Source organism: Leuresthes tenuis, unplaced genomic scaffold (genome assembly GCF_036924035.1).
Source record: "Leuresthes tenuis unplaced genomic scaffold, fLeuTen1.0.hap1 SCAF_1, whole genome shotgun sequence".
NCBI lineage: Eukaryota > Metazoa > Chordata > Actinopteri > Atheriniformes > Atherinopsidae > Leuresthes > Leuresthes tenuis.
Genome location: NW_027325355.1, coordinates 1,545,037 through 1,572,991, shown reverse-complemented (window position 1 = coordinate 1,572,991; position 27,955 = coordinate 1,545,037). Strand labels below are relative to the sequence as shown.

Here is a 27,955-nt window from a genome sequence, read left to right as displayed (position 1 = left end):
CTTTGTTGGCAGACACGAAGTGATCTGAGAGTCTCAGTTTCAGCTGCAGAGAATGATCACATGAGGGAAGAAGATTTGCCCACTACAAGTCAGCCTTTCTCGGCAATTATCTGGTTACATAGAGGAACCGTATGATTCCATTACCTATATAATGCACATTTGTCAAAGACATTGTCGCTTACGGCCACACCACCCTGAATATGCCCGACCTCGTCTGATCTCGGAAGCCAAGCAGTGTTGGGCCTGGTTAGTACTTTGTTGGTATACAGCTTGGGAATACCAGGTGCTGTAAGCTTTTTCTCTCCTCTCAACCACCTGCATGTCTTTTGTTGCAACGTCTGATCACCCTGTGACACATGAGGAAGTTGGTCATCTTCAGCTGCTGCTGCTTTGTTGGCAGACACGAAGTGATCTGAGAGTCTCATTTTCAGCTAGAGAGAATTATCACGTCAGGGAACAAGATGTGCCCACTACATATCAGCCTTTCTCGGCAATTATCTGGTTACATAGAGGAACCATATGATTCCATTGCCTATATAATGCACATTTGTCACAGAGACTGTTGCTTACGGCCAAACCACCCTGAATATGTCTGATCTCGGAAGCCAAGGAGGGTTGGGCCTGGTTAGTACTTGGATGGGAGACTGCTTGGGAATACCAGGTGCTGTAAGCTTCTTCTCTTCTCTCTACCACCTCCATGTCTTTTGTTGCAACGTCTGATCATCCTGTGACACATGAGGAAGTTGGTCATCTTCAGCTGCTGCTGCTTTGTTGGCAGACATGAAGTGATCTGAGAGTCTCAGTTTCAGTTGCAGAGAATGATCACATCAGAGAAGATGATTTACCCGCTACACATCAGCCTTTCTCGGCAATTATCTGGTTGCATAGAGGAACCGTATGATTCCAGGACCTATATAATGCACATTTGTCAGAGACATTGCTGCTTACGGCCACACCACCCGGAACATGCCCGACCTCGTCTGATCTCGGAAGCCAAGCAGGGTTGGGCCTGGTTAGTACTTGGATGGGAGACCACTTGGTAATACCAGGTGCTGTAAGCTTCTTCTCTACTCTCTACCACCTTCATGTCTTTTGTGGCAACGTCTGATCCTCCTGTGACACATGAGGAAGTTGGTCATCTTCAGCTGCTGCTGCTTCTTTGTTGGCAGACACGAAGTGATCTGAGAGTCTCAATTTCAGCTGCAGAGAATAATCACATCAGGGAAGAACATGTGCCCACTACAAGTCAGCCTTTCTAGGCAATTATCTGGTTACATAGAGGAAGTGTATGATTCCATTGCCTATATAATGCACATTTGTCACGGAGATTGTTACTTACGGCCAAACCACCCTGAATATGTCTGACCTTGTCTGATCTCGGAAGCCAAGGAGGGCTGGGCCTGGTTAGTACTTTGATGGGACACCGCTTGGGAATACCAGGTGCTGTAAGCTTTTTCTCTTCTCTCTACCACCTGCATGTCTTTGGTTGCAATGTCTGATCGCCCTGTGACACATGAGGAAGTTGGTCATCTTCAGCTGCTGCTGCTTTGTTAGCAGACACGAAGTGATCTGAGAGTCTCAGTTTCAGCTGCAGAGAATAATCACATCAAGGAAGAAGATGTGCCCACAACAAGTTAGCCTTTCCCTGCAATTATCTGGTTACATAGAGGAACTGTATTATTCCAGTACCTATATAATGCACATTTTTCACAGACATTGTTACTTACGGCCACACCACCGTAAATATGCCCGACCTCGACTAATCTCGGAACCCAAGCAGGGTTGGGCCTGGTTAGTACTTGAATGGGAGACCCCTTGGGAATGCCAGGTGCTGTAAGCTTTTTCTCTTCTCTCTACCACCTGCATGTATTTTGTTGCAAGGTCTGATCGCCCTGTGACACATGAGGAAGTTGGTCATCTTCAGCTGCTGCTGCTTTGTTGGCAGACACGAAGTGATCTGAGAGTCTCATTTTCAGCTGGAGAGAATAATCACGTCAGGGAAGAAGATGTGCCCACTATTTATCAGCCTTTCTCTGCAATTATCTGGTTATATAGAGGAACCGTATGATTCCAGTACCTATACAATTTACATTTGTCACAGACATTGTTGCTTACGGCCACACCACCCTGAATATGCCTAACCTCGTCTGATCTCGGAAGCCAAGCAGGGTTGTGCCTGGTTAGTACTTGGATGGGAGACCGCTTGGGAATACCAGGTGCTGTAAGCTTTTTCTCTTCTCTCTACCACCTCCATGTCTTTTGTTGCAACGTCTGATCACCCTGTGACACGCGAAGAAGTTGGTCATCTTCAGCTGCTGCTGCTTTGTTGGCAGACACAAAGTGATCTCAGAGTTTCAGTTTCAGCTGCAGAGAATAATCACATCAGGGAAGAAGATGTGCCCACTACAAGTCAGCCTTTCTCGGCAATTATCTGGTTACATAGAGGAAGTGTATGATTCCAGTACCTATATAATACACATTTGTAACAGATATCGTTGCTTACCGCCACACCACCCTGAATAAGCTCAACCTCGTCTGATCTCGGAAGCCAAGCAGGGTTGGGCCTGGTTAGTTCTTGAATGGGAGACCGCTTGCGAATACCAGGTGCTGTAAGCTTTTTCTCTTCTCTCTACCACCTGCATGTCTTTTGTTGCAACGTCTGATCACCCTGTGACACATGAGTAAGGTGGTCATCTTCAGCTGCTGCTGCTTTGTTGGCTGACACGAAGTGATCTGAGAGTCTCAGTTTCAGCTCGAGAGAATAATCACGTCAGGGAAGAAGATGTGCCCACTACTTATCAGCTTTTCTCGGCAATAATCTGGTTACATAGAGGAACTGTATGATTCCAGTACCTATATAATGCACATTTGTCACAGACATTGTTGCTTACGGCCACACCACCCTGAATATGCCCGACCTCGTCTGATCTCGGAAGCCAAGCAGGGTTGTGCCTGGTTAGTACTTGGATGAGAGACCGCTTGGGAATACCAGGTGCTGTAAGCTTTTTCTCTTCTCTCAACCACCTGCATGTCTTTTGTTGCAACGTCTGACCACCCTGTGACACATGAGGAAGTTGGTCATCTTCAGCTGCTGCTGCTTTGTTGGCAGACATGAAGTGATCTGAGAGTCTCAGTTTCAGTTGCAGAGAATGATCACATCAGAGAAGATGATTTACCCGCTACACATCAAACTTTCTCGGCAATTATCTGGTTGCATAGAGGAACCGTATGATTCCAGTACCTATATAATGCACATTTGTCAGAGACATTGCTGCTTACGGCTACACCACCCGGAAAATGCCCGACCTCATCTGATCTCGGAAGCCAAGCAGGGTTGGGCCTGGTTAGTACTTGGATGGGAGACCACTTGGGAATACCAGGTGCTGTAAGCTTCTTCTCTACTCTCTACCACCTTCATGTCTTTTGTGGATACGTCTGATCCTCCTGTGACACATGAGGAAGTTGGTCATCTTCAGCTGCTGCTGCTTCTTTGTTGGCAGACACGAAGTGATCTGAGAGTCTCAGTTTCAGCTGCAGAGAATAATCACATCAGGGAAGAAGATGTGCCCACTACAAGTCAGCCTTTCTCGGCAATTATCTGGTTACATAGAGGAAGTGTATGATTCCATTGCCTATATAATGCACATTTGTCACGGAGATTGTTACTTACGGCCAAACCACCCTGAATATGTCTGACCTTGTCTGATCTCGGAAGCCAAGGAGGGCTGGGCCTGGTTAGTACTTTGATGGGACACCGCTTGGGAATACCAGGTGCTGTAAGCTTTTTCTCTTCTCTCTACCACCTCCATGTCTTTTGTTGCAACGTCTGATCACCCTGTGACACGTGAAGAAGTTGGTCATCTTCAGCTGCTGCTGCTTTGTTGGCAGATACAAAGTGATCTCAGAGTTTCAGCTGCAGAGAATAATCACATCAGGGAAGAAGATGTGCCCACTACAAGTCAGCCTTTCTTGGCAATTATCTGGTTACATAGAGGAAGTGTATGATTCCATTGCCTATATAATGCACATTTGTCACGGAGATTGTTACTTACGGCCAAACCACCCTGAATATGTCTGACCTTGTCTGATCTCGGAAGCCAAGGAGGGCTGGGCCTGGTTAGTACTTTAATGGGACACCACTTGGGAATACCAGGTGCTGTAAGCTTTTTCTCTTCTCTCTACCACCTACATGTCTTTTGTTGCAATGTCTGATCGCCCTGTGACACGTGAGGAAGTTGGTCATCTTCAGCTGCTGCTGCTTTGTTGGCAGACACAAAGTGATCTCAGAGTTTCAGCTGCAGAGAATAATCACATCAGGGAAGAAGATGTGCCCACTACAAGTCAGCCTTTCTCGGCAATTATCTGGTTACATAGAGGAAGTGTATGATTCCAGTACCTATATAATACACATTTGTAACAGATATCGTTGCTTACCGCCACACCACCCTGAATAAGCTCAACCTCGTCTGATCTCGGAAGCCAAGCAGGGTTGGGCCTGGTTAGTTCTTGAATGGGAGACCGCTTGCGAATACCAGGTGCTGTAAGCTTTTTCTCTTCTCTCTACCACCTACATGTCTTTTGTTGCAACGTCTGACCACCCTGTGACACATGAGGAAGTTGGTCATCTTCAGCTGCTGCTGCTTTGTTGGCAGACACGAAGTGATCTGAGAGTCTCAGTTTCAGCTGGAGAGAATAATCACATCAGGGAAGAAGATGTGCCCACTACAAGTTAGCCTTTCTCGACAATTATCTGGTTACATAGAGGAACTGTATTATTCCAGTACCTATATAATGCACATTTGTCACAGACATTGTTGCTTACGGCCACACCACCCTGAACATGCCCGACCTCGTCTCATCTTGGAAGCCAAGCAGGGTTGGGCCTTGTTAGTACTTGAATGGGAGACTGCTTGGGAATACCAGGTGCTGTAAGCTTTTTCTCTTCTCTCTACCACCTGCATGTCTTTTGTTGCAACGTCTGACCACCCTGTGACACATGAGGAAGTTGGTCATCTTCAGCTGCTGCTGCTTTGTTGGCAGACACGAAGTGATCTGAGAGTCTCAGTTTCAGCTGAAGAGAATGATCACATCAGAGAAGATGATATGCCCGCTACACATCAGCCTTTCTTGGCAATTATCTGGTTATATAGAGGAACCGTATGATTCCAGTACCTATATTATAAACATTTTTCAGAGAGATTGTTACTTACGGCCATACCACCCTGAATAAGCCCGACCTCATCTGATCTCGGAAGCCAAGCAGGGTTTGGCCTGGTTAGTACTTGAATGGGAGACCGCTTGGGAATACCAGGTGCTGTAGGCTTTTTCTCTTCTCTTTACCACCTGCATGTCTTTTGTTGCAATGTCTGATCGCCCTGTGACACATGAGGAAGTTGGTCATCTTCAGCTGCTGCTGCTTTGTTGGCAGACACAAAGTGATCTGAGAGTCTCAGTTTCAGTACCAGAGAATAATCACATCAGGGAAGAAGATGAACCCACTACAAGTCAGCCTTTTTCGGCAATTATCTGGTTGCATAGAGGAACCGTATGATTCCAGTACCTATATAATGCACATTTGTCACAGACATTGTTACTTACGGCCACACCACCCTGAATATGCCCGACCTCGTCTAATCTCGGAACCCAAGCAGGGTTGGGCCTGGTTAGTACTTGAATGTTAGACCGCTTGGGAATACCAGGTGCTGTAAGCTTTTTCTCTTCTCTCTACCACCTGCATGTCTTTTTCTGCAATGTCTGATCGCCCTGTGACACATGAGGAAGTTGGTCATCTTCAGCTGCTGCTTTGTTGGCAGACATGAAGTGATCTGAGAGTCTCAGTTTCAGCTGAAGAGAATGATCACGTCAGGGAAGAAGATGTGCTCACTACAAGTCAGCCTTTCTTGGCAATTATCTGGTTATATAGAGGAACCGTATGATTCCTGTACCTATACAATTTATATTTGTCACAGACATGGTTGTTTACGGCCACACCACCCTGAATATGCCCGACCTCGTCTGATCTTGGAAGCCAATTAGGGTTGGGCCTGTTTAGTACTTGGATGGGAGACCCCTTGGGATTATCAGGTGCTGTAAGCTTTTTCTCTTCTCTCAACCACCTGCATGTCTTTTGTTGCAACGTATGATCACCCTGTGACACATGAGGAAGTTGGTCATCTTCATTTTCTGCTGCTTTTTTGCAGACACGAAGTGATCTGAGAGTCTCATTTTCAGCTGGAGAAAATTATCACGTCAGGGAACAAGATGTGCCCACTACATATCAGCCTTTCTTGGCAATTATCTGGTTGCATAGAGGAACCGTATGATTCCAGTACCTATATAATGCACATTTGTCACAGATAATGTTACTTACGGCCACACCACCCTGAATATGCCCGACCTCGTCTGATCTAAGAACCCAAGCAGGGTTGGACCTGGTTAGTACTTGAATGGGAGACCGCTTGCGAATACCAGGTGCTGTAAGCTTTTTCTCTTCTCTCTACCACCTACATGTCTTTTGTTGCAACGTCTGATCACCCTGTGACACATGAAGAAGTTGGTCATCTTCAGCTGCTGCTGCTTTGTTGGCAGACACGAAGTGATATGAGAGTCTCAGTTTCAGCTGGAGAGAATAATCACGTCAGGGAAGATGTTTCCACTACTTATCAGCCTTTCTCGGCAATTATCTTGTTACATAGAGGAACCATATGATTCCATTGCCTATATAATGCACATTTGTCACAGAGATTGTTACTTACGGCCACACCACCCTGAATATGCCCAACCTCGTGTGATCTCGGAAGCCAAACAGGGTTGAGCCTGCTTAGTACTTGGATGGGAGACTGCTTGGGAATACCAGGTGTGGTAAGCTTTTTCTCTTCTCTCTACCACCTACATGTCTTTTGTTGCAACGTCTGATCACCCTGTGACACATGAGGAAGTTGGTCATCTTCAGCAGCTGCTGCTTTGTTGGCAGACACGAAGTGATCTGAGAGTCTCAGTTTCAGCTGTAGAGAATAATCACATCGGGGAAGAAGATGTGCCCACTACAAGTTAGCCTTTCTTGGCAATTATCTGGTTGCATAGAGGAACCGTATGATTCCAGTACCTATATAATGCACATTTGTCACAGACATTGTTACTTACGGCCACACCACCCTGAATATGCCCAACCTCGTGTGATCTCGGAAGCCAAACAGGGTTGAGCCTGCTTAGTACTTGGATGGGAGACTGCTTGGGAATACCAGGTGCTGTAAGCTTCTTCTCTTCTCTCTACCACCTGCATGTCTTTTGTTGCAACGTCTGATCACCCTGTGACACATGAGGAAGTTGGTCATCTTCAGCAGCTGCTGCTTCTTTGTTGGCAGACACGAAGTGATCTGAGAGTCTCAGTTTCAGCTGCAGAGAATAATCACATCAGGGAAGAAGATGTGCCCACTACAAGTCAGCCTTTCTCTGCAATTCTCTGGTTACATAGAAGAAGTGTATGATTCCAGTACCTATATAATGCACATTTGTCACAGTTATTGTTGCTTACGGCCGCACCACCCTGAATATGCCCGACCTCGTCTGATCTTGGAAGAAAAGCAGGGTTGGGCCTGGTTAGTACTTGAATGGGAGACCACTTCGGAATACCAGGTGCTGTAAGCTTTTTCTCTTCTCTCTACCACCTGCATAACTTTTGTTGCAACGTCTGATCACCCTGTGACACATGAGGAAGGTGGTCATCTTCAGCTTCTGCTGCTTTGTTGGCAGACACGAAGTGATCTGAGAGTCTCAGTTTCAGTTGCAGAGAATGATCACATCAGAGAAGATGATTTGCCCGCTACACATCAGCCTTTCTCGGCAATTATCTGGTTGCATAGAGGAACCGTATGATTCAAGTACCTATATAATGCACATTTGTCAGAGATATTGTTGCTTACGGCCACACCACCCTGAATAAGCCCGACCTCGTCTGATCTCGGACGCCAAGCAGGGTTGTACCTGGTTAGTACTTGGATGGGAGACAGCTTGGGAATACCAGGTGCTGTAAGCTTTTTCTCTTCTCTCTACCACCTGCATGTCTTTTGTTGCAACGTCTGATCACCCTGTGACACGTGAAGAAGTTGGTCATCTTCAGCTGCTGCTGCTTTGTTGGAAGACACGAAGTGAACTGAGAATCTCAGTTTCAGCTGAAGAGAATAATCTCGTCAGGGAAGAAGATGTGCCCACTACACATCAGCCTTTCTCATCAATTATCTGGTTACATAGAGGAACCGTATGATTCCTGTACTTATATAATGCACATTTGTCACAGACATTGTTACTTACGGCCACACCACCCTGAATTTGCCTGACCTCGTCTGATCTCGGAAGCCAAGCATTGTTGGGCCTGGTTAGTACTTGGGTGGGAGACCGCTTGGGAATACCAGGTGCTGTAAGCGTTTTCTCTTCTCTCTACCACCTGCATGTGTTTTGTTGCAACGTCTGATCACCCTGTGACACATGAGGAAGTTGGTCATCTTCAGCTGCTGCTGCTTTGTTGGCAGACACGAAGTGATCTGAGAGTCTCAGTTTCAGCTGAAGAGAATGATCACATCAGAGAAGATGATATGCCCACTACACATCAGCCTTTCTCGGCAATTATCTGGTTTCATAGAGGAAGTGTATGATTCCAGTACCTATATAATTCACATTTGTAACAAACATTGTTGCTTATGGCCACACCACCCTGAATAAGCCCCACCTTGTCTTATCCTGGAAGCCAAGCAGGGTTGGGCCTGGTTCGTACTTCAATGGGAGACTGCTTGGGAATACCAGGTGCTGTAAGCTTTTTCTCTTCTCTCTACCACCTGCATGTCTTTTGTTGCAACATCTGATCACCCTGTGACACATGAGGAAGTTTGTCATCTTCAGCTTCTGCTGCTTTGTTGGCAGACACGAAGTGATCTGAGAGTCTCATTTTCAACTGAAGAGAATAATAACGTCAGGGAAGAAGATGTGCCCCCTACACATCAGCCTTTCTCGGCAATTATCTGGTTACATAGAGGAACTGTATGATTCCAGTACCTATATAATGCACATTTGTCACAGACATTGTTGCTTACGGCCACACCACCCTCAATATGCCTGACCTCGTCTGATCTCGGAAGCCAAGCACGGTTGGCCTGGTTAGTACTTGGGTGGGAGACTGCTTGGGAATACCAGGTGCTGTAAGCTTTATCTCTTCTCTGGACCACCTGAATGTCTTTTGTTGCAACGTCTGATCACCCTGTGACACATGAGGAAGTTGGTCATCTTCAGCTTCTGCTGCTTTGTTTGCAGACACGAAGTGATCTGAGAGTCTCAGTTTCAGCTGCAGAGAATAATCACGTCAGGGAAGAAGATGTGCCCACTACACATAAGCCTTTCTCGGCAATTATCTGGTTACATAGAGGAACCGTATGATTCCAGTACCTATATAATGCACATTTGTCACAGACATTGTCGCTTACGGCAACACCACCCTGAACATGCCTGACCTCGTCTGATCTCGGAAGCCAAGCACGGTTGGCCTGGTTAGTACTTGGGTGGGAGACCACTTGGGAATACCAGGTGCTGTAAGCTTTATCTCTTCTCTGGACCACCTGAATGTCTTTTGTTGCAACGTCTGATCACCCTGTGACACATGAGGAAGTTGGTCATCTTCAGCTTCTGCTGCTTTGTTGGCAGACACGAAGTGATCTGAGAGTCTCAGTTTCAGCTGCAGAGAATAATCACGTCAGGGAAGAAGATGTGCCCACTACACATAAGCCTTTCTCTGCAATTATCTGGTTACATAGAGGAACCGTATGATTCCAGTACCTATATAATGCACATTTGTCACAGAGATTGTCGCTTACGGCCACACCACCCTGAATATAATATGCCCGACCTCGTCCGATCTCGGAAGCCAAGCGGGGTTGTGCCTGGTTAGTACTTGGGTGGGAGACTGCTTGGGAATACCAGGTGCTGTAAGCTTTTTCTCTTCTCTCTACCACCTGCATGTCTTTTGTTGCAACGTCTGATCACCCTGTGACACATGAGGAAGTTGGTCATCTTCAGCTGCTGCTGCTTTGTTGGCAGACACAAAGTGATCTGAGAGTCTCAGTTTCAGCTGGAGAGAATAATCACATCAGGGAAGAAGATATGCCCACTACACATCAGCCTTTCTCGGCAATTATCTGGTTACATAGAGGAACTGTATGATTCCAGTACCAATATAATGCACATTTGTCACAGACTTTGTTGCTTACGGCCACACCACCCTCAACATATCCGACCTTGTCCGATCTCGGAAGCCAAGCACGGTTGGGCCTGGTTAGTACTTACATGGGAGACTGCTTTGGAATACCAGGTGCTGTAAGCTTTTTCTCTTCTCTCTACCACCTGCATGTCTTTTGTTGCAACGTCTGATCACCCTGTGACACATGAGGAAGTTGGTCATCTTCAGCTGCTGCTGCTTTGTTGGCAGACACAAAGTGATCTGAGAGTCTCAGTTTCAGCTGCAGAGAATAATCACATCAGGGAAGAAGATGTGCCCACTACAAGTCAGCCTTTCTCGGCAATTATCTGGTTACATAGAGGAAGTGTATGATTCCAGTACTTATATAAGGCACATTTGTCACATATATTGTTGCTTACAGCCACACCACCCTGAATAAGCACGATCTCGGAAGCCAAGCAGGTTTGGGCCTGGTTAGTACTTGGAAGGTAGACTGCCTGGGAATACCAGGTGCTTTAAGCTTTTTCTCTTCTCTCTACCACCTGCATGTCTTTTGTTGCAACGTCTGATCACCCTGTGACACATGAGGAAGTTGGTCATCTTCAGCTGCTGCTGCTTTGTTGGCAGACACGAAGTGATCTGAGAGTCTCAGTTTCAGCTGCAGAGAATAATCACGTCAGGGAAGAAGATGTGCCCACTACAAGTCAGCTTTTCTCTGCAATTATCTGGTTACATAGAGGAACCGTATGATTCCAGTACCTATATAATGCACATTTGTCACAGACATTGTTGCTTACGGCCACACCACCCTGAACATGCCCGACCTCGTCTTATCTCGGAAGCCAAGGAGGGTTGGGCCTGGTTAGTACTTAAATGGGAGACCGCTTGGGAATACCAGGAGCTGTAAGCTTTTTGTCTTCTCTCGATCACCTGCATGTCTTTTGTTGCAACGTCTGATCCCCCTGTGACACATGAGGAAGTTGGTCATCTTCAGCTGCTGCTGCTTTGTTGGCAGACACGAAGTGATCTGAGAGTCTCAGTTTCAGCTGCAGAGAATAATCACATCAGGGAAGAAGATGTGCCCATAACAAGTCAGCCTTTCTCTGCAATTATCTGGTTACATAGAGGAATTGTATGATTCCAGTACCTATATAATGCACATTTGTCACAGAAATTGTTCCTTACGGCCATACCACCCTGAATAAGCCCGACCTCGTCTGATCTCGGAAGCCAAGGAGGGTTGGGCCTGGTTAGTACTTTAATGGGAGACTGCTTGGGAATACCAGGTGCTGTAAGCATTTTCTCTTCTCTCTACAACCTGCATGTCTTTTGTTGCAACGTCTGATCACCCTGTGACACATGAGAAAGTTGGCCATCTTCAGCTGCTGCTGCTTTGTTGGAAGACACGAAGTGATCTGAGAGTCTCAGTTTCAGCTGAAGAGAATAATCACGTCAGGGAAGAAGATGTGCCCACTACACATCAGCCTTTCTCAGCAATTATCTGGTTACATAGAGGAACCGTATGATTCCTGTACTTATATAATGCACATTTGTCAGACACATTGTTTCTTACGGCCACACTACCCTGAACATGCCCGACCTTGTCTGATCTCGGAAGCCAAGCAGGGTTGAGCCTGCTTAGTACTTGGATGGGAGACAGCTTGGGAATACCAGGTGCTGTAAGCTTTTTCTCTTCTCTCTACCACCTGCATGTCTTTTGTTGCAACGTCTGATCACCCTGTGACACGTGAAGAAGTTGGTCATCTTCAGCTGCTGCTGCTTTGTTGGCAGACACGAAGTGATCTGAGAGTCTCAGTTTCAGCTGGAGAGAATAATCACATCAGGGAAGAAGATATGCCCACTACACATCAGCCTTTCTCTGCAATTATCTGGTTACATAGAGGAACTGTATGATTCCAGTACCAATATAATGCACATTTGTCACAGACTTTGTTGCTTACGGCCACACCACCCTCAACATATCCGACCTTGTCCGATCACGGAAGCCAAGCACGGTTGGGCCTGGTTAGTACTTAGATGGGAGACTGCTTTGGAATACCAGGTGCTGTAAGCTTTTTCTCTTCTCTCTACCACCTGCATGTCTTTTGTTGCAACGTCTGATCACCCTGTGACACATGAGGAAGTTGGTCATCTTCAGCTTCTGCTGCTTTGTTGGCAGACACAAAGTGATCTGAGAGTCTCATTTTCAGCTGGAGAGAATTATCACGTCAGGGAACAAGATGTGCCCACTACACATCAGCCTTTCTCGGCAATTATCTGGTTACATAGAGGAACCGTATGACTCCATTACCTATATAATGCACATTTGTCACAGAAATTGTCGCTTACGGCCACACCACCCTGAATATGCCCGACCTCGTCTGATCTCGGAAGCCAAGCAGGGTTGGGGCTGGTTAGTACTTGGATGGGAGACCGCTTGGGAATACAAGGTGCTGTAAGCTTCTTCTCTTCTCTCTACCACCTGCATGTCTTTTGTTGCAACGTCTGATCACCCTGTGACACATGAGGAAGTTGGTCATCTTCAGTTACTGCTGCTGCTTTGTTGGCAGACACAAAGTGATCTGAGAGTCTCAGTTTCAGTTGCAGAGAATGATCACATCAGAGAAGATGATTTGCGCGCTACACATCAGCCTTTCTCAGCAATTATCTGGTTGCATAGAGGAACCGTATGATTCCAGTACCTATATAATGCACATTTGTCAGAGACATTGTTGCTTACGGCCACACCACCCTGAATAAGCCCGACCTCGTCTGATCTCGGACGCCAAACAGGGTTGTACCTGGTTAGTACTTGGATGGGAGACAGCTTGGGAACACCAGGTGCTGTAAGTTTTTTCTCTTCTCTCTACCACCTGCATGTCTTTTGTTGCAACGTCTGATCACCCTGTGACACATGAGGAAGTTGGTCATCTTCAGCTGCTGCTGCTTTGTTGGCAGACACAAAGTGATCTGAGAGTCTCAGTTTCAGCTCGAGAGAATAATCACGTCAGGGAAGAAGATGTGCCCACTACTTATCAGCTTTTCTCGGCAATTATCTGGTTACATAGAGGAACCGTATGATTCCAGTACCTATATAATGCACATTTGTCAGAGACATTGTTGCTTACGGCCACACCACCCTGAACATGCCCGACCTCGTCTGATCTCGGACGCCAAACAGGGTTGTACCTGGTTAGTACTTGGATGGGAGACCTCTTGGGAACACCAGGTGCTGTAAGCTTTTTCTCTTCTCTCTACCACCTGCATGTCTTTTGTTGCAACGTCTGATCACCCTGTGACACATGAGGAAGTTGGTCATCTTCAGCTGCTGCTGCTTTGTTGGTAGACACGAAGTGATCTGAGAGTCTCAGTTTCAGCTGCAGAGAATAATCACATGAGGGAATAAGATTTGCCCACTACAAGTCAGCCTTTCTCGGCAATTATCTGGTTACATAGAGGAACCGTATGATTCCAGTACCTATATAATGCACATTTGTCACAGACATTGTTGCTTACGGCCACACCACCCTGAACATGCCCGACCTCGTCTGATCTCGGTAGCCAAGGAGGGTTGGGCCTGGTTAGTACTTTAATGGGAGACTGCTTGGGAATACCAGGTGCTGTAAGCTTTTTCTCTTCTCTCTACCACCTGCATGTCTTTTGTTGCAACGTCTGATCACCCTGTGACACATGAGGAAGTTGGTCATCTTCAGCTGCTGCTGCTTTGTTGGCAGACACAAAGTGATCTGAGAGTCTCAGTTTCAGCTGGAGAGAATAATCACATCAGGGAAGAAGATATGCCCACTACACATCAGCCTTTCTCGGCAATTATCTGGTTACATAGAGGAACTGTATGATTCCAGTACCAATATAATGCACATTTGTCACAGACTTTGTTGCTTACGGCCACACCACCCTCAACATATCCGACCTTGTCCGATCTCGGAAGCCAAGCACGGTTGGGCCTGGTTAGTACTTACATGGGAGACTGCTTTGGAATACCAGGTGCTGTAAGCTTTTTCTCTTCTCTCTACCACCTGCATGTCTTTTGTTGCAACGTCTGATCACCCTGTGACACATGAGGAAGTTGGTCATCTTCAGCTGCTGCTGCTTTGTTGGCAGACACAAAGTGATCTGAGAGTCTCAGTTTCAGCTGCAGAGAATAATCACATCAGGGAAGAAGATGTGCCCACTACAAGTCAGCCTTTCTCGGCAATTATCTGGTTACATAGAGGAAGTGTATGATTCCAGTACTTATATAAGGCACATTTGTCACATATATTGTTGCTTACAGCCACACCACCCTGAATAAGCACGATCTCGGAAGCCAAGCAGGTTTGGGCCTGGTTAGTACTTGGAAGGTAGACTGCCTGGGAATACCAGGTGCTTTAAGCTTTTTCTCTTCTCTCTACCACCTGCATGTCTTTTGTTGCAACGTCTGATCACCCTGTGACACATGAGGAAGTTGGTCATCTTCAGCTGCTGCTGCTTTGTTGGCAGACACGAAGTGATCTGAGAGTCTCAGTTTCAGCTGCAGAGAATAATCACGTCAGGGAAGAAGATGTGCCCACTACAAGTCAGCTTTTCTCTGCAATTATCTGGTTACATAGAGGAACCGTATGATTCCAGTACCTATATAATGCACATTTGTCACAGACATTGTTGCTTACGGCCACACCACCCTGAACATGCCCGACCTCGTCTTATCTCGGAAGCCAAGGAGGGTTGGGCCTGGTTAGTACTTAAATGGGAGACCGCTTGGGAATACCAGGAGCTGTAAGCTTTTTGTCTTCTCTCGACCACCTGCATGTCTTTTGTTGCAACGTCTGATCCCCCTGTGACACATGAGGAAGTTGGTCATCTTCAGCTGCTGCTGCTTTGTTGGCAGACACGAAGTGATCTGAGAGTCTCAGTTTCAGCTGCAGAGAATAATCACATCAGGGAAGAAGATGTGCCCATAACAAGTCAGCCTTTCTCTGCAATTATCTGGTTACATAGAGGAATTGTATGATTCCAGTACCTATATAATGCACATTTGTCACAGAAATTGTTCCTTACGGCCATACCACCCTGAATAAGCCCGACCTCGTCTGATCTCGGAAGCCAAGGAGGGTTGGGCCTGGTTAGTACTTTAATGGGAGACTGCTTGGGAATACCAGGTGCTGTAAGCATTTTCTCTTCTCTCTACAACCTGCATGTCTTTTGTTGCAACGTCTGATCACCCTGTGACACATGAGAAAGTTGGCCATCTTCAGCTGCTGCTGCTTTGTTGGAAGACACGAAGTGATCTGAGAGTCTCAGTTTCAGCTGAAGAGAATAATCACGTCAGGGAAGAAGATGTGCCCACTACACATCAGCCTTTCTCAGCAATTATCTGGTTACATAGAGGAACCGTATGATTCCTGTACTTATATAATGCACATTTGTCAGACACATTGTTTCTTACGGCCACACTACCCTGAACATGCCCGACCTTGTCTGATCTCGGAAGCCAAGCAGGGTTGAGCCTGCTTAGTACTTGGATGGGAGACAGCTTGGGAATACCAGGTGCTGTAAGCTTTTTCTCTTCTCTCTACCACCTGCATGTCTTTTGTTGCAACGTCTGATCACCCTGTGACACGTGAAGAAGTTGGTCATCTTCAGCTGCTGCTGCTTTGTTGGCAGACACGAAGTGATCTGAGAGTCTCAGTTTCAGCTGGAGAGAATAATCACATCAGGGAAGAAGATATGCCCACTACACATCAGCCTTTCTCGGCAATTATCTGGTTACATAGAGGAACTGTATGATTCCAGTACCAATATAATGCACATTTGTCACAGACTTTGTTGCTTACGGCCACACCACCCTCAACATATCCGACCTTGTCCGATCACGGAAGCCAAGCACGGTTGGGCCTGGTTAGTACTTAGATGGGAGACTGCTTTGGAATACCAGGTGCTGTAAGCTTTTTCTCTTCTCTCTACCACCTGCATGTCTTTTGTTGCAACGTCTGATCACCCTGTGACACATGAGGAAGTTGGTCATCTTCAGCTTCTGCTGCTTTGTTGGCAGACACAAAGTGATCTGAGAGTCTCATTTTCAGCTGGAGAGAATTATCACGTCAGGGAACAAGATGTGCCCACTACACATCAGCCTTTCTCGGCAATTATCTGGTTACATAGAGGAACCGTATGACTCCATTACCTATATAATGCACATTTGTCACAGAAATTGTCGCTTACGGCCACACCACCCTGAATATGCCCGACCTCGTCTGATCTCGGAAGCCAAGCAGGGTTGGGGCTGGTTAGTACTTGGATGGGAGACCGCTTGGGAATACAAGGTGCTGTAAGCTTCTTCTCTTCTCTCTACCACCTGCATGTCTTTTGTTGCAACGTCTGATCACCCTGTGACACATGAGGAAGTTGGTCATCTTCAGTTACTGCTGCTGCTTTGTTGGCAGACACAAAGTGATCTGAGAGTCTCAGTTTCAGTTGCAGAGAATGATCACATCAGAGAAGATGATTTGCGCGCTACACATCAGCCTTTCTCAGCAATTATCTGGTTGCATAGAGGAACCGTATGATTCCAGTACCTATATAATGCACATTTGTCAGAGACATTGTTGCTTACGGCCACACCACCCTGAATAAGCCCGACCTCGTCTGATCTCGGACGCCAAACAGGGTTGTACCTGGTTAGTACTTGGATGGGAGACAGCTTGGGAACACCAGGTGCTGTAAGCTTTTTCTCTTCTCTCTACCACCTGCATGTCTTTTGTTGCAACGTCTGATCACCCTGTGACACATGAGGAAGTTGGTCATCTTCAGCTGCCGCTGCTTTGTTGGCAGACACAAAGTGATCTGAGAGTCTCAGTTTCAGCTCGAGAGAATAATCACGTCAGGGAAGAAGATGTGCCCACTACTTATCAGCTTTTCTCGGCAATTATCTGGTTACATAGAGGAACCGTATGATTCCAGTACCTATATAATGCACATTTGTCAGAGACATTGTTGCTTACGGCCACACCACCCTGAACATGCCCGACCTCGTCTGATCTCGGACGCCAAACAGGGTTGTACCTGGTTAGTACTTGGATGGGAGACCTCTTGGGAACACCAGGTGCTGTAAGCTTTTTCTCTTCTCTCTACCACCTGCATGTCTTTTGTTGCAACGTCTGATCACCCTGTGACACATGAGGAAGTTGGTCATCTTCAGCTGCTGCTGCTTTGTTGGTAGACACGAAGTGATCTGAGAGTCTCAGTTTCAGCTGCAGAGAATAATCACATGAGGGAAGAAGATTTGCCCACTACAAGTCAGCCTTTCTCGGCAATTATCTGGTTACATAGAGGAACCGTATGATTCCAGTACCTATATAATGCACATTTGTCACAGACATTGTTGCTTACGGCCACACCACCCTGAACATGCCCGACCTCGTCTGATCTCGGTAGCCAAGGAGGGTTGGGCCTGGTTAGTACTTTAATGGGAGACTGCTTGGGAATACCAGGTGCTGTAAGCTTTTTCTCTTCTCTCTACCACCTGCATGTCTTTTGTTGCAACGTCTGATCACCCTGTGACACATGAGGAAGTTGGTCATCTTCAGCTGCTGCTGCTTTGTTGGCAGACACAAAGTGATCTGAGAGTCTCAGTTTCAGCTGGAGAGAATAATCACATCAGGGAAGAAGATATGCCCACTACACATCAGCCTTTCTCGGCAATTATCTGGTTACATAGAGGAACTGTATGATTCCAGTACCAATATAATGCACATTTGTCACAGACTTTGTTGCTTACGGCCACACCACCCTCAACATATCCGACCTTGTCCGATCTCGGAAGCCAAGCACGGTTGGGCCTGGTTAGTACTTACATGGGAGACTGCTTTGGAATACCAGGTGCTGTAAGCTTTTTCTCTTCTCTCTACCACCTGCATGTCTTTTGTTGCAACGTCTGATCACCCTGTGACACATGAGGAAGTTGGTCATCTTCAGCTGCTGCTGCTTTGTTGGCAGACACAAAGTGATCTGAGAGTCTCAGTTTCAGCTGCAGAGAATAATCACATCAGGGAAGAAGATGTGCCCACTACAAGTCAGCCTTTCTCGGCAATTATCTGGTTACATAGAGGAAGTGTATGATTCCAGTACTTATATAAGGCACATTTGTCACATATATTGTTGCTTACAGCCACACCACCCTGAATAAGCACGATCTCGGAAGCCAAGCAGGTTTGGGCCTGGTTAGTACTTGGAAGGTAGACTGCCTGGGAATACCAGGTGCTTTAAGCTTTTTCTCTTCTCTCTACCACCTGCATGTCTTTTGTTGCAACGTCTGATCACCCTGTGACACATGAGGAAGTTGGTCATCTTCAGCTGCTGCTGCTTTGTTGGCAGACACGAAGTGATCTGAGAGTCTCAGTTTCAGCTGCAGAGAATAATCACGTCAGGGAAGAAGATGTGCCCACTACAAGTCAGCTTTTCTCTGCAATTATCTGGTTACATAGAGGAACCGTATGATTCCAGTACCTATATAATGCACATTTGTCACAGACATTGTTGCTTACGGCCACACCACCCTGAACATGCCCGACCTCGTCTTATCTCGGAAGCCAAGGAGGGTTGGGCCTGGTTAGTACTTAAATGGGAGACCGCTTGGGAATACCAGGAGCTGTAAGCTTTTTCTCTTCTCTCGACCACCTGCATGTCTTTTGTTGCAACGTCTGATCCCCCTGTGACACATGAGGAAGTTGGTCATCTTCAGCTGCTGCTGCTTTGTTGGCAGACACGAAGTGATCTGAGAGTCTCAGTTTCAGCTGCAGAGAATAATCACATCAGGGAAGAAGATGTGCCCATAACAAGTCAGCCTTTCTCTGCAATTATCTGGTTACATAGAGGAATTGTATGATTCCAGTACCTATATAATGCACATTTGTCACAGAAATTGTTCCTTACGGCCATACCACCCTGAATAAGCCCGACCTCGTCTGATCTCGGAAGCCAAGGAGGGTTGGGCCTGGTTAGTACTTTAATGGGAGACTGCTTGGGAATACCAGGTGCTGTAAGCATTTTCTCTTCTCTCTACAACCTGCATGTCTTTTGTTGCAACGTCTGATCACCCTGTGACACATGAGAAAGTTGGCCATCTTCAGCTGCTGCTGCTTTGTTGGAAGACACGAAGTGATCTGCGAGTCTCAGTTTCAGCTGAAGAGAATAATCACGTCAGGGAAGAAGATGTGCCCACTACACATCAGCCTTTCTCAGCAATTATCTGGTTACATAGAGGAACCGTATGATTCCTGTACTTATATAATGCACATTTGTCAGACACATTGTTTCTTACGGCCACACTACCCTGAACATGCCCGACCTTGTCTGATCTCGGAAGCCAAGCAGGGTTGAGCCTGCTTAGTACTTGGATGGGAGACAGCTTGGGAATACCAGGTGCTGTAAGCTTTTTCTCTTCTCTCTACCACCTGCATGTCTTTTGTTGCAACGTCTGATCACCCTGTGACACGTGAAGAAGTTGGTCATCTTCAGCTGCTGCTGCTTTGTTGGCAGACACGAAGTGATCTGAGAGTCTCAGTTTCAGCTGGAGAGAATAATCACATCAGGGAAGAAGATATGCCCACTACACATCAGCCTTTCTCGGCAATTATCTGGTTACATAGAGGAACTGTATGATTCCAGTACCAATATAATGCACATTTGTCACAGACTTTGTTGCTTACGGCCACACCACCCTCAACATATCCGACCTTGTCCGATCACGGAAGCCAAGCACGGTTGGGCCTGGTTAGTACTTAGATGGGAGACTGCTTTGGAATACCAGGTGCTGTAAGCTTTTTCTCTTCTCTCTACCACCTGCATGTCTTTTGTTGCAACGTCTGATCACCCTGTGACACATGAGGAAGTTGGTCATCTTCAGCTTCTGCTGCTTTGTTGGCAGACACAAAGTGATCTGAGAGTCTCATTTTCAGCTGGAGAGAATTATCACGTCAGGGAACAAGATGTGCCCACTACACATCAGCCTTTCTCGGCAATTATCTGGTTACATAGAGGAACCGTATGACTCCATTACCTATATAATGCACATTTGTCACAGAAATTGTCGCTTACGGCCACACCACCCTGAATATGCCCGACCTCGTCTGATCTCGGAAGCCAAGCAGGGTTGGGGCTGGTTAGTACTTGGATGGGAGACCGCTTGGGAATACAAGGTGCTGTAAGCTTCTTCTCTTCTCTCTACCACCTGCATGTCTTTTGTTGCAACGTCTGATCACCCTGTGACACATGAGGAAGTTGGTCATCTTCAGTTACTGCTGCTGCTTTGTTGGCAGACACAAAGTGATCTGAGAGTCTCAGTTTCAGTTGCAGAGAATGATCACATCAGAGAAGATGATTTGCGCGCTACACATCAGCCTTTCTCAGCAATTATCTGGTTGCATAGAGGAACCGTATGATTCCAGTACCTATATAATGCACATTTGTCAGAGACATTGTTGCTTACGGCCACACCACCCTGAATAAGCCCGACCTCGTCTGATCTCGGACGCCAAACAGGGTTGTACCTGGTTAGTACTTGGATGGGAGACAGCTTGGGAACACCAGGTGCTGTAAGCTTTTTCTCTTCTCTCTACCACCTGCATGTCTTTTGTTGCAATGTCTGATCGCCCTGTGACACATGAGGAAGTTGGTCATCTTCAGCTGCTGCTGCTTTGTTGGCAGACACAAAGTGATCTGAGAGTCTCAGTTTCAGTACCAGAGAATAATCACATCAGGGAAGAAGATGAACCCACTACAAGTCAGCCTTTTTCGGCAATTATCTGGTTGCATAGAGGAACCGTATGATTCCAGTACCTATATAATGCACATTTGTCACAGACATTGTTACTTACGGCCACACCACCCTGAATATGCCCGACCTCGTCTAATCTCGGAACCCAAGCAGGGTTGGGCCTGGTTAGTACTTGAATGTTAGACCGCTTGGGAATACCAGGTGCTGTAAGCTTTTTCTCTTCTCTCTACCACCTGCATGTCTTTTTCTGCAATGTCTGATCGCCCTGTGACACATGAGGAAGTTGGTCATCTTCAGCTGCTGCTTTGTTGGCAGACATGAAGTGATCTGAGAGTCTCAGTTTCAGCTGAAGAGAATGATCACGTCAGGGAAGAAGATGTGCTCACTACAAGTCAGCCTTTCTTGGCAATTATCTGGTTATATAGAGGAACCGTATGATTCCTGTACCTATACAATTTATATTTGTCACAGACATGGTTGTTTACGGCCACACCACCCTGAATATGCCCGACCTCGTCTGATCTTGGAAGCCAATTAGGGTTGGGCCTGTTTAGTACTTGGATGGGAGACCCCTTGGGATTATCAGGTGCTGTAAGCTTTTTCTCTTCTCTCAACCACCTGCATGTCTTTTGTTGCAACGTATGATCACCCTGTGACACATGAGGAAGTTGGTCATCTTCATTTTCTGCTGCTTTTTTGCAGACACGAAGTGATCTGAGAGTCTCATTTTCAGCTGGAGAAAATTATCACGTCAGGGAACAAGATGTGCCCACTACATATCAGCCTTTCTTGGCAATTATCTGGTTGCATAGAGGAACCGTATGATTCCAGTACCTATATAATGCACATTTGTCACAGATAATGTTACTTACGGCCACACCACCCTGAATATGCCCGACCTCGTCTGATCTAAGAACCCAAGCAGGGTTGGACCTGGTTAGTACTTGAATGGGAGACCGCTTGCGAATACCAGGTGCTGTAAGCTTTTTCTCTTCTCTCTACCACCTACATGTCTTTTGTTGCAACGTCTGATCACCCTGTGACACATGAAGAAGTTGGTCATCTTCAGCTGCTGCTGCTTTGTTGGCAGACACGAAGTGATATGAGAGTCTCAGTTTCAGCTGGAGAGAATAATCACGTCAGGGAAGATGTTTCCACTACTTATCAGCCTTTCTCGGCAATTATCTTGTTACATAGAGGAACCATATGATTCCATTGCCTATATAATGCACATTTGTCACAGAGATTGTTGCTTACGGCCCAACCACCCTGAATATGTCTGACCTCGTCTGCTCTCAGAAGCCAAGGAGGGTTGGCCCTGGTTAGTACTTGGATGAGAGACCGCTTGGGAATACCAGGTGCTGTAAGCTTTTTCTCTTCTCTCTACCACCTGCATGTCTTTTGTTGCAACGTCTGATCACCCTGTGACACATGAGGAAGTTGGTCATCTTCAGCAGCTGCTGCTTTGTTGGCAGACACGAAGTGATCTGAGAGTCTCAGTTTCAGCTGTAGAGAATAATCACATCGGGGAAGAAGATGTGCCCACTACAAGTTAGCCTTTCTTGGCAATTATCTGGTTGCATAGAGGAACCGTATGATTCCAGTACCTATATAATGCACATTTGTCACAGACATTGTTACTTACGGCCACACCACCCTGAATATGCCCAACCTCGTGTGATCTCGGAAGCCAAACAGGGTTGAGCCTGCTTAGTACTTGGATGGGAGACTGCTTGGGAATACCAGGTGCTGTAAGCTTCTTCTCTTCTCTCTACCACCTGCATGTCTTTTGTTGCAACGTCTGATCACCCTGTGACACATGAGGAAGTTGGTCATCTTCAGCAGCTGCTGCTTTGTTGGCAGACACGAAGTGATCTGAGAGTCTCAGTTTCAGCTGTAGAGAATAATCACATCGGGGAAGAAGATGTGCCCACTACAAGTTAGCCTTTCTTGGCAATTATCTGGTTGCATAGAGGAACCGTATGATTCCAGTACCTATATAATGCACATTTGTCACAGACATTGTTGCTTACGGCCACACCACCCTGAATAAGCCCGACCTCATCTGATCTCGGAAGCCAAGCAGGGTTTGGCCTGGTTAGTACTTGAATGGGAGACCGCTTGGGAATACCAGGTGCTGTAGGCTTTTTCTCTTCTCTTTACCACCTGCATGTCTTTTGTTGCAATGTCTGATCGCCCTGTGACACATGAGGAAGTTGGTCATCTTCAGCTGCTGCTGCTTTGTTGGCAGACACAAAGTGATCTGAGAGTCTCAGTTTCAGTACCAGAGAATAATCACATCAGGGAAGAAGATGAACCCACTACAAGTCAGCCTTTTTCGGCAATTATCTGGTTGCATAGAGGAACCGTATGATTCCAGTACCTATATAATGCACATTTGTCACAGACATTGTTACTTACGGCCACACCACCCTGAATATGCCCGACCTCGTCTAATCTCGGAACCCAAGCAGGGTTGGGCCTGGTTAGTACTTGAATGTTAGACCGCTTGGGAATACCAGGTGCTGTAAGCTTTTTCTCTTCTCTCTACCACCTGCATGTCTTTTTCTGCAATGTCTGATCGCCCTGTGACACATGAGGAAGTTGGTCATCTTCAGCTGCTGCTTTGTTGGCAGACATGAAGTGATCTGAGAGTCTCAGTTTCAGCTGAAGAGAATGATCACGTCAGGGAAGAAGATGTGCTCACTACAAGTCAGCCTTTCTTGGCAATTATCTGGTTATATAGAGGAACCGTATGATTCCTGTACCTATACAATTTATATTTGTCACAGACATGGTTGTTTACGGCCACACCACCCTGAATATGCCCGACCTCGTCTGATCTTGGAAGCCAATTAGGGTTGGGCCTGTTTAGTACTTGGATGGGAGACCCCTTGGGATTATCAGGTGCTGTAAGCTTTTTCTCTTCTCTCAACCACCTGCATGTCTTTTGTTGCAACGTATGATCACCCTGTGACACATGAGGAAGTTGGTCATCTTCATTTTCTGCTGCTTTTTTGCAGACACGAAGTGATCTGAGAGTCTCATTTTCAGCTGGAGAAAATTATCACGTCAGGGAACAAGATGTGCCCACTACATATCAGCCTTTCTTGGCAATTATCTGGTTGCATAGAGGAACCGTATGATTCCAGTACCTATATAATGCACATTTGTCACAGATAATGTTACTTACGGCCACACCACCCTGAATATGCCCGACCTCGTCTGATCTAAGAACCCAAGCAGGGTTGGACCTGGTTAGTACTTGAATGGGAGACCGCTTGCGAATACCAGGTGCTGTAAGCTTTTTCTCTTCTCTCTACCACCTACATGTCTTTTGTTGCAACGTCTGATCACCCTGTGACACATGAAGAAGTTGGTCATCTTCAGCTGCTGCTGCTTTGTTGGCAGACACGAAGTGATATGAGAGTCTCAGTTTCAGCTGGAGAGAATAATCACGTCAGGGAAGATGTTTCCACTACTTATCAGCCTTTCTCGGCAATTATCTTGTTACATAGAGGAACCATATGATTCCATTGCCTATATAATGCACATTTGTCACAGAGATTGTTGCTTACGGCCCAACCACCCTGAATATGTCTGACCTCGTCTGCTCTCAGAAGCCAAGGAGGGTTGGCCCTGGTTAGTACTTGGATGAGAGACCGCTTGGGAATACCAGGTGCTGTAAGCTTTTTCTCTTCTCTCTACCACCTGCATGTCTTTTGTTGCAACGTCTGATCACCCTGTGACACATGAGGAAGTTGGTCATCTTCAGCAGCTGCTGCTTTGTTGGCAGACACGAAGTGATCTGAGAGTCTCAGTTTCAGCTGTAGAGAATAATCACATCGGGGAAGAAGATGTGCCCACTACAAGTTAGCCTTTCTTGGCAATTATCTGGTTGCATAGAGGAACCGTATGATTCCAGTACCTATATAATGCACATTTGTCACAGACATTGTTACTTACGGCCACACCACCCTGAATATGCCCAACCTCGTGTGATCTCGGAAGCCAAACAGGGTTGAGCCTGCTTAGTACTTGGATGGGAGACTGCTTGGGAATACCAGGTGCTGTAAGCTTCTTCTCTTCTCTCTACCACCTGCATGTCTTTTGTTGCAACGTCTGATCACCCTGTGACACATGAGGAAGTTGGTCATCTTCAGCAGCTGCTGCTTCTTTGTTGGCAGACACGAAGTGATCTGAGAGTCTCAGTTTCAGCTGCAGAGAATAATCACATCAGGGAAGAAGATGTGCCCACTACAAGTCAGCCTTTCTCTGCAATTCTCTGGTTACATAGAAGAAGTGTATGATTCCAGTACCTATATAATGCACATTTGTCACAGTTATTGTTGCTTACGGCCGCACCACCCTGAATATGCCCGACCTCGTCTGATCTTGGAAGAAAAGCAGGGTTGGGCCTGGTTAGTACTTGAATGGGAGACCACTTCGGAATACCAGGTGCTGTAAGCTTTTTCTCTTCTCTCTACCACCTGCATAACTTTTGTTGCAACGTCTGATCACCCTGTGACACATGAGGAAGGTGGTCATCTTCAGCTTCTGCTGCTTTGTTGGCAGACACGAAGTGATCTGAGAGTCTCAGTTTCAGTTGCAGAGAATGATCACATCAGAGAAGATGATTTGCCCGCTACACATCAGCCTTTCTCGGCAATTATCTGGTTGCATAGAGGAACCGTATGATTCAAGTACCTATATAATGCACATTTGTCAGAGATATTGTTGCTTACGGCCACACCACCCTGAATAAGCCCGACCTCGTCTGATCTCGGACGCCAAGCAGGGTTGTACCTGGTTAGTACTTGGATGGGAGACAGCTTGGGAATACCAGGTGCTGTAAGCTTTTTCTCTTCTCTCTACCACCTGCATGTCTTTTGTTGCAACGTCTGATCACCCTGTGACACGTGAAGAAGTTGGTCATCTTCAGCTGCTGCTGCTTTGTTGGAAGACACGAAGTGAACTGAGAATCTCAGTTTCAGCTGAAGAGAATAATCTCGTCAGGGAAGAAGATGTGCCCACTACACATCAGCCTTTCTCATCAATTATCTGGTTACATAGAGGAACCGTATGATTCCTGTACTTATATAATGCACATTTGTCACAGACATTGTTACTTACGGCCACACCACCCTGAATTTGCCTGACCTCGTCTGATCTCGGAAGCCAAGCATTGTTGGGCCTGGTTAGTACTTGGGTGGGAGACCGCTTGGGAATACCAGGTGCTGTAAGCGTTTTCTCTTCTCTCTACCACCTGCATGTGTTTTGTTGCAACGTCTGATCACCCTGTGACACATGAGGAAGTTGGTCATCTTCAGCTGCTGCTGCTTTGTTGGCAGACACGAAGTGATCTGAGAGTCTCAGTTTCAGCTGAAGAGAATGATCACATCAGAGAAGATGATATGCCCACTACACATCAGCCTTTCTCGGCAATTATCTGGTTTCATAGAGGAAGTGTATGATTCCAGTACCTATATAATTCACATTTGTAACAAACATTGTTGCTTATGGCCACACCACCCTGAATAAGCCCCACCTTGTCTTATCCTGGAAGCCAAGCAGGGTTGGGCCTGGTTCGTACTTCAATGGGAGACTGCTTGGGAATACCAGGTGCTGTAAGCTTTTTCTCTTCTCTCTACCACCTGCATGTCTTTTGTTGCAACATCTGATCACCCTGTGACACATGAGGAAGTTTGTCATCTTCAGCTTCTGCTGCTTTGTTGGCAGACACGAAGTGATCTGAGAGTCTCATTTTCAACTGAAGAGAATAATAACGTCAGGGAAGAAGATGTGCCCCCTACACATCAGCCTTTCTCGGCAATTATCTGGTTACATAGAGGAACTGTATGATTCCAGTACCTATATAATGCACATTTGTCACAGACATTGTTGCTTACGGCCACACCACCCTCAATATGCCTGACCTCGTCTGATCTCGGAAGCCAAGCACGGTTGGCCTGGTTAGTACTTGGGTGGGAGACTGCTTGGGAATACCAGGTGCTGTAAGCTTTATCTCTTCTCTGGACCACCTGAATGTCTTTTGTTGCAACGTCTGATCACCCTGTGACACATGAGGAAGTTGGTCATCTTCAGCTTCTGCTGCTTTGTTTGCAGACACGAAGTGATCTGAGAGTCTCAGTTTCAGCTGCAGAGAATAATCACGTCAGGGAAGAAGATGTGCCCACTACACATAAGCCTTTCTCGGCAATTATCTGGTTACATAGAGGAACCGTATGATTCCAGTACCTATATAATGCACATTTGTCACAGACATTGTCGCTTACGGCAACACCACCCTGAACATGCCTGACCTCGTCTGATCTCGGAAGCCAAGCACGGTTGGCCTGGTTAGTACTTGGGTGGGAGACCACTTGGGAATACCAGGTGCTGTAAGCTTTATCTCTTCTCTGGACCACCTGAATGTCTTTTGTTGCAACGTCTGATCACCCTGTGACACATGAGGAAGTTGGTCATCTTCAGCTTCTGCTGCTTTGTTGGCAGACACGAAGTGATCTGAGAGTCTCAGTTTCAGCTGCAGAGAATAATCACGTCAGGGAAGAAGATGTGCCCACTACACATAAGCCTTTCTCTGCAATTATCTGGTTACATAGAGGAACCGTATGATTCCAGTACCTATATAATGCACATTTGTCACAGAGATTGTCGCTTACGGCCACACCACCCTGAATATAATATGCCCGACCTCGTCCGATCTCGGAAGCCAAGCGGGGTTGTGCCTGGTTAGTACTTGGGTGGGAGACTGCTTGGGAATACCAGGTGCTGTAAGCTTTTTCTCTTCTCTCTACCACCTGCATGTCTTTTGTTGCAACGTCTGATCACCCTGTGACACATGAGGAAGTTGGTCATCTTCAGCTGCTGCTGCTTTGTTGGCAGACACGAAGTGATCTGAGAGTCTCAGTTTCAGCTGCAGAGAATAATCACATCAG

At 46.5% G+C, this 27,955-nt stretch overlaps 1 non-coding gene and 66 pseudogenes across 1 annotated transcript; all 67 read left to right on the top strand.

Annotated features, from left to right (window-relative positions):
- The first annotated feature begins 176 nt into the window (after window positions 1-176).
- Window positions 177-295, top strand: LOC140288693 (5S ribosomal RNA; annotated as a pseudogene).
- A 269-nt stretch (window positions 296-564) lies between these two features.
- Window positions 565-673, top strand: LOC140295821 (5S ribosomal RNA; annotated as a pseudogene).
- Window positions 674-942: 269 nt separating this feature from the next.
- LOC140299269 (5S ribosomal RNA) lies at window positions 943-1,061 on the top strand (annotated as a pseudogene).
- Window positions 1,062-1,333: 272 nt separating this feature from the next.
- LOC140293044 (5S ribosomal RNA) lies at window positions 1,334-1,452 on the top strand (annotated as a pseudogene).
- Window positions 1,453-1,721: 269 nt separating this feature from the next.
- On the top strand, window positions 1,722-1,840 carry LOC140295940 (5S ribosomal RNA; annotated as a pseudogene).
- A 269-nt stretch (window positions 1,841-2,109) lies between these two features.
- Window positions 2,110-2,228, top strand: LOC140308797 (5S ribosomal RNA; annotated as a pseudogene).
- Window positions 2,229-2,497: 269 nt separating this feature from the next.
- Window positions 2,498-2,616, top strand: LOC140293904 (5S ribosomal RNA; annotated as a pseudogene).
- A 269-nt stretch (window positions 2,617-2,885) lies between these two features.
- Window positions 2,886-3,004, top strand: LOC140300009 (5S ribosomal RNA; annotated as a pseudogene).
- A 269-nt stretch (window positions 3,005-3,273) lies between these two features.
- Window positions 3,274-3,392, top strand: LOC140314659 (5S ribosomal RNA). The gene has a single exon (XR_011917156.1). It is a non-coding gene; the product is annotated as a 5S ribosomal RNA (ribosomal RNA).
- A 272-nt stretch (window positions 3,393-3,664) lies between these two features.
- On the top strand, window positions 3,665-3,783 carry LOC140293043 (5S ribosomal RNA; annotated as a pseudogene).
- Window positions 3,784-4,046: 263 nt separating this feature from the next.
- On the top strand, window positions 4,047-4,165 carry LOC140294263 (5S ribosomal RNA; annotated as a pseudogene).
- A 263-nt stretch (window positions 4,166-4,428) lies between these two features.
- LOC140293903 (5S ribosomal RNA) lies at window positions 4,429-4,547 on the top strand (annotated as a pseudogene).
- A 269-nt stretch (window positions 4,548-4,816) lies between these two features.
- On the top strand, window positions 4,817-4,935 carry LOC140292896 (5S ribosomal RNA; annotated as a pseudogene).
- Window positions 4,936-5,204: 269 nt separating this feature from the next.
- LOC140299688 (5S ribosomal RNA) lies at window positions 5,205-5,323 on the top strand (annotated as a pseudogene).
- A 269-nt stretch (window positions 5,324-5,592) lies between these two features.
- Window positions 5,593-5,711, top strand: LOC140292723 (5S ribosomal RNA; annotated as a pseudogene).
- Window positions 5,712-5,977: 266 nt separating this feature from the next.
- Window positions 5,978-6,096, top strand: LOC140289060 (5S ribosomal RNA; annotated as a pseudogene).
- A 268-nt stretch (window positions 6,097-6,364) lies between these two features.
- LOC140294152 (5S ribosomal RNA) lies at window positions 6,365-6,483 on the top strand (annotated as a pseudogene).
- A 266-nt stretch (window positions 6,484-6,749) lies between these two features.
- LOC140296927 (5S ribosomal RNA) lies at window positions 6,750-6,868 on the top strand (annotated as a pseudogene).
- A 269-nt stretch (window positions 6,869-7,137) lies between these two features.
- On the top strand, window positions 7,138-7,256 carry LOC140294522 (5S ribosomal RNA; annotated as a pseudogene).
- A 272-nt stretch (window positions 7,257-7,528) lies between these two features.
- Window positions 7,529-7,647, top strand: LOC140299453 (5S ribosomal RNA; annotated as a pseudogene).
- Window positions 7,648-7,916: 269 nt separating this feature from the next.
- Window positions 7,917-8,035, top strand: LOC140290387 (5S ribosomal RNA; annotated as a pseudogene).
- A 269-nt stretch (window positions 8,036-8,304) lies between these two features.
- LOC140284368 (5S ribosomal RNA) lies at window positions 8,305-8,423 on the top strand (annotated as a pseudogene).
- Window positions 8,424-9,080: 657 nt separating this feature from the next.
- LOC140293384 (5S ribosomal RNA) lies at window positions 9,081-9,198 on the top strand (annotated as a pseudogene).
- A 269-nt stretch (window positions 9,199-9,467) lies between these two features.
- LOC140286994 (5S ribosomal RNA) lies at window positions 9,468-9,585 on the top strand (annotated as a pseudogene).
- A 269-nt stretch (window positions 9,586-9,854) lies between these two features.
- Window positions 9,855-9,978, top strand: LOC140270748 (5S ribosomal RNA; annotated as a pseudogene).
- A 269-nt stretch (window positions 9,979-10,247) lies between these two features.
- Window positions 10,248-10,366, top strand: LOC140293518 (5S ribosomal RNA; annotated as a pseudogene).
- Window positions 10,367-11,013: 647 nt separating this feature from the next.
- LOC140288889 (5S ribosomal RNA) lies at window positions 11,014-11,132 on the top strand (annotated as a pseudogene).
- Window positions 11,133-11,401: 269 nt separating this feature from the next.
- Window positions 11,402-11,520, top strand: LOC140318217 (5S ribosomal RNA; annotated as a pseudogene).
- Window positions 11,521-11,789: 269 nt separating this feature from the next.
- LOC140294907 (5S ribosomal RNA) lies at window positions 11,790-11,908 on the top strand (annotated as a pseudogene).
- Window positions 11,909-12,177: 269 nt separating this feature from the next.
- LOC140295486 (5S ribosomal RNA) lies at window positions 12,178-12,296 on the top strand (annotated as a pseudogene).
- Window positions 12,297-12,565: 269 nt separating this feature from the next.
- LOC140300977 (5S ribosomal RNA) lies at window positions 12,566-12,684 on the top strand (annotated as a pseudogene).
- A 272-nt stretch (window positions 12,685-12,956) lies between these two features.
- LOC140294330 (5S ribosomal RNA) lies at window positions 12,957-13,075 on the top strand (annotated as a pseudogene).
- Window positions 13,076-13,344: 269 nt separating this feature from the next.
- Window positions 13,345-13,463, top strand: LOC140303979 (5S ribosomal RNA; annotated as a pseudogene).
- Window positions 13,464-13,732: 269 nt separating this feature from the next.
- LOC140305257 (5S ribosomal RNA) lies at window positions 13,733-13,851 on the top strand (annotated as a pseudogene).
- Window positions 13,852-14,120: 269 nt separating this feature from the next.
- LOC140293517 (5S ribosomal RNA) lies at window positions 14,121-14,239 on the top strand (annotated as a pseudogene).
- Window positions 14,240-14,886: 647 nt separating this feature from the next.
- On the top strand, window positions 14,887-15,005 carry LOC140288888 (5S ribosomal RNA; annotated as a pseudogene).
- Window positions 15,006-15,274: 269 nt separating this feature from the next.
- LOC140318210 (5S ribosomal RNA) lies at window positions 15,275-15,393 on the top strand (annotated as a pseudogene).
- Window positions 15,394-15,662: 269 nt separating this feature from the next.
- LOC140294906 (5S ribosomal RNA) lies at window positions 15,663-15,781 on the top strand (annotated as a pseudogene).
- Window positions 15,782-16,050: 269 nt separating this feature from the next.
- Window positions 16,051-16,169, top strand: LOC140295485 (5S ribosomal RNA; annotated as a pseudogene).
- A 269-nt stretch (window positions 16,170-16,438) lies between these two features.
- LOC140300966 (5S ribosomal RNA) lies at window positions 16,439-16,557 on the top strand (annotated as a pseudogene).
- Window positions 16,558-16,829: 272 nt separating this feature from the next.
- Window positions 16,830-16,948, top strand: LOC140292528 (5S ribosomal RNA; annotated as a pseudogene).
- A 269-nt stretch (window positions 16,949-17,217) lies between these two features.
- Window positions 17,218-17,336, top strand: LOC140303969 (5S ribosomal RNA; annotated as a pseudogene).
- A 269-nt stretch (window positions 17,337-17,605) lies between these two features.
- On the top strand, window positions 17,606-17,724 carry LOC140305249 (5S ribosomal RNA; annotated as a pseudogene).
- Window positions 17,725-17,993: 269 nt separating this feature from the next.
- LOC140293516 (5S ribosomal RNA) lies at window positions 17,994-18,112 on the top strand (annotated as a pseudogene).
- Window positions 18,113-18,759: 647 nt separating this feature from the next.
- On the top strand, window positions 18,760-18,878 carry LOC140288886 (5S ribosomal RNA; annotated as a pseudogene).
- Window positions 18,879-19,147: 269 nt separating this feature from the next.
- On the top strand, window positions 19,148-19,266 carry LOC140318202 (5S ribosomal RNA; annotated as a pseudogene).
- Window positions 19,267-19,535: 269 nt separating this feature from the next.
- Window positions 19,536-19,654, top strand: LOC140294905 (5S ribosomal RNA; annotated as a pseudogene).
- Window positions 19,655-19,923: 269 nt separating this feature from the next.
- Window positions 19,924-20,042, top strand: LOC140295484 (5S ribosomal RNA; annotated as a pseudogene).
- Window positions 20,043-20,311: 269 nt separating this feature from the next.
- LOC140300944 (5S ribosomal RNA) lies at window positions 20,312-20,430 on the top strand (annotated as a pseudogene).
- A 272-nt stretch (window positions 20,431-20,702) lies between these two features.
- On the top strand, window positions 20,703-20,821 carry LOC140292526 (5S ribosomal RNA; annotated as a pseudogene).
- Window positions 20,822-21,090: 269 nt separating this feature from the next.
- On the top strand, window positions 21,091-21,209 carry LOC140292722 (5S ribosomal RNA; annotated as a pseudogene).
- A 266-nt stretch (window positions 21,210-21,475) lies between these two features.
- On the top strand, window positions 21,476-21,594 carry LOC140289059 (5S ribosomal RNA; annotated as a pseudogene).
- Window positions 21,595-21,862: 268 nt separating this feature from the next.
- LOC140294151 (5S ribosomal RNA) lies at window positions 21,863-21,981 on the top strand (annotated as a pseudogene).
- A 266-nt stretch (window positions 21,982-22,247) lies between these two features.
- Window positions 22,248-22,366, top strand: LOC140294300 (5S ribosomal RNA; annotated as a pseudogene).
- Window positions 22,367-22,635: 269 nt separating this feature from the next.
- LOC140294521 (5S ribosomal RNA) lies at window positions 22,636-22,754 on the top strand (annotated as a pseudogene).
- Window positions 22,755-23,023: 269 nt separating this feature from the next.
- On the top strand, window positions 23,024-23,142 carry LOC140299483 (5S ribosomal RNA; annotated as a pseudogene).
- A 269-nt stretch (window positions 23,143-23,411) lies between these two features.
- On the top strand, window positions 23,412-23,530 carry LOC140292721 (5S ribosomal RNA; annotated as a pseudogene).
- Window positions 23,531-23,796: 266 nt separating this feature from the next.
- On the top strand, window positions 23,797-23,915 carry LOC140289058 (5S ribosomal RNA; annotated as a pseudogene).
- Window positions 23,916-24,183: 268 nt separating this feature from the next.
- Window positions 24,184-24,302, top strand: LOC140294150 (5S ribosomal RNA; annotated as a pseudogene).
- Window positions 24,303-24,568: 266 nt separating this feature from the next.
- LOC140294299 (5S ribosomal RNA) lies at window positions 24,569-24,687 on the top strand (annotated as a pseudogene).
- A 269-nt stretch (window positions 24,688-24,956) lies between these two features.
- LOC140294520 (5S ribosomal RNA) lies at window positions 24,957-25,075 on the top strand (annotated as a pseudogene).
- Window positions 25,076-25,347: 272 nt separating this feature from the next.
- On the top strand, window positions 25,348-25,466 carry LOC140299442 (5S ribosomal RNA; annotated as a pseudogene).
- A 269-nt stretch (window positions 25,467-25,735) lies between these two features.
- LOC140290385 (5S ribosomal RNA) lies at window positions 25,736-25,854 on the top strand (annotated as a pseudogene).
- A 269-nt stretch (window positions 25,855-26,123) lies between these two features.
- Window positions 26,124-26,242, top strand: LOC140284365 (5S ribosomal RNA; annotated as a pseudogene).
- Window positions 26,243-26,899: 657 nt separating this feature from the next.
- On the top strand, window positions 26,900-27,017 carry LOC140293382 (5S ribosomal RNA; annotated as a pseudogene).
- A 269-nt stretch (window positions 27,018-27,286) lies between these two features.
- LOC140286972 (5S ribosomal RNA) lies at window positions 27,287-27,404 on the top strand (annotated as a pseudogene).
- Window positions 27,405-27,673: 269 nt separating this feature from the next.
- Window positions 27,674-27,797, top strand: LOC140270743 (5S ribosomal RNA; annotated as a pseudogene).
- The last annotated feature ends 158 nt before the right edge of the window (window positions 27,798-27,955 follow it).